Source organism: Channa argus, chromosome 4 (genome assembly GCF_033026475.1).
Source record: "Channa argus isolate prfri chromosome 4, Channa argus male v1.0, whole genome shotgun sequence".
In the NCBI taxonomy this organism is placed as follows: Eukaryota; Metazoa; Chordata; class Actinopteri; order Anabantiformes; family Channidae; genus Channa; species Channa argus.
Window position 1 is genome coordinate 2381320 of NC_090200.1, and position 2359 is coordinate 2383678.

The following is a 2359-nucleotide window of genomic DNA, read 5'->3' on the forward strand; positions in this document are numbered from 1 at the left end:
GCAGGATGTCAGTTTGTTCTTACAGTTGAGACGCTGGACGCTGAGCGGCTGCTGGTTTCTGTCTCTTTCCGGTAACTTTCCACTTTGTCATTTTTCCAAACAAAGACACTTTGTAGATTTGTGGGACTAGGACACGTGAGGAGAGAGGACAGTCCGATCAGGACAGCACGTCTTAAACTAGTGGGACAGAGTAGGAAACCAAAGCCTCACTGTTGGGACCTGAAGACCTTAAGGGACAAGAAGCAGGTACTGGGAGTCTGGGACCAACTGTTTTCTGAGTCTTGTAAGTTAAAGCCAGTCCACATCCAATAAATCCTGGTCCTGACATGAATCACTGGGTGAAGTTTAAGAACAAGAAAGAAGACAGAAATCAGACCCCCCCTCAGAACTTGCTCAGCCTGAAGGTTTGTAGTAAACTGGACTAAATATGAGTGTGTTTCTAGTGATGAATGATGAGCCAACAGCTCCACAGGTAAATCTTCCTGTTATTGTTATTCCACATACACCGATCAGGCAAAACATTATGACCCCCTGTTACTGCAGTACATGAATTATGACATGATACATGAGTTCTACTTTTACAAGCTCATCATTTTATGAACATAATTTTGGTCATAATTTTCTTCTTCATCTCCTCCCATTGTCGCCTTCTCGCTCTCCTCTTCCTCACCACACCAGCATCTCCCAGCCTCCTTCACCCCCTTGACACCTCCATCTTTTCTTCTCCTTTCTAATAAACTCTTCCTCTTCTCTTTGTCTCATATGTCTCACATGGTTCATAAGGAGCAAATTAAATACGTGTCTCCATCTGTACAGGTCTCTGACTTCAGCTCAACAAGCTCATCATTTTACTCTACTTACTACTTTACTTAATCCTACTGTGTTTATCATTGAGGTCAAAGTTCAAAATTAACTTTAGAACCACCTCTTCCTATAATGCACATCAGTACGACTCCATCACTATGATCTCAATAAGAAACCCATAGTAAAATGATCACCTTTCTGACAGTTTCATCCTAAAAACTGAGAAATTATAACTTGTAAAAGTAGAATTCAGAGTCACTGTATTGAATTGTATTAAAATGCACAGGTTATCATAATGTTATGCCTGATCAGTGTTTTGTAGTTTTTTAGTTTTGTAGCATAGAATATGGTCAAACTGACATGTTATAAACATTATTAAACTGTAGACAATATTATTTCAGTTTTTTAATTTGTTATAATAAATATATGTATTACAGAGAGAATCAAATATTTGATGCTGTCTGTAGGTAAATTCAACAATATATTAAAGACTGTCTTTAATAGTTTAGTTTATAATCACCACTTTTTGCCATATTTGTTGTATTTCCTATTCACATCGTTTTGATCTTTTTATTAGTTTAATAAATCTTTTGTCTGGTCCAGTGTCTCCCTCTGCTGGGCATCAGGATGAACTACAACATGGCTACACTCACTTAGACACATAAAAATATGTATTGTGGCATAAATACGGTTTGTTAGCGGTTAAGCCTCCACCTTAAGATTGACAGTCAGTGATTGACGTGTGTGTGTGATGAATGAATCCTAAACCAAGAGAAGTGTCAGGACAACTGTAACTGTAGAGGCTGTGTGTTGAACTGTGAGCAAAGGAAAATAAAGCCGGAGTGTAGAAGCGTTGTGTATATTATTCTAAATAATAAAATTATATGGTTTATTTCTTCATAACTACTTACTACACTGATGTCCACCAGAGGGAGACATTGGACCAGACAACAGCATCTGACTCATTAAACTGACTGACTGAGTGAATATCCATCACATTTTCTTAAAAAAATTAATTCATTCATTTAAAAAAAAGTGCCACGGGGCAGTTGTAGCTCAGTTAGTAAGGCAGGTGTCCACAGACCACAGGGTCAGTGGTTCAATCCCAGGTCCTGGCGATATGTTGAAGTGTTTCTGGGCAAGACACTGAAGCCCCGACACCCCATTACCATCACCAGTTGTGCACTGCCGGTAGAAATTGGGGAGGGTTGCATCATGAAGGGTATCTGGTGTAAAAACTTTGCCAAATTAACACTGACCCACTGTGGCAACGCTGAACTCACAGGATAAGCTGAAAAGACAAAACAAGGGGAAAAAAATCTCCAAACATAAAAAATTTATACAGATTCATTTGGAAAGTTTCAAATCAGGAAAAATAAGATGTGAAATGCTCAGTGACAGAAATGTTTCCTACAAGTTTTACATTTTATTGATACCTGTGACATCATCATTGATCACAGTGACATCATCACGACTTGAAGCTACATATTCCCAATATCTGAAAAGTTGAACACGTTCCAGTTTGAAACTGAATTTCCCCGATGATGAATCCTTT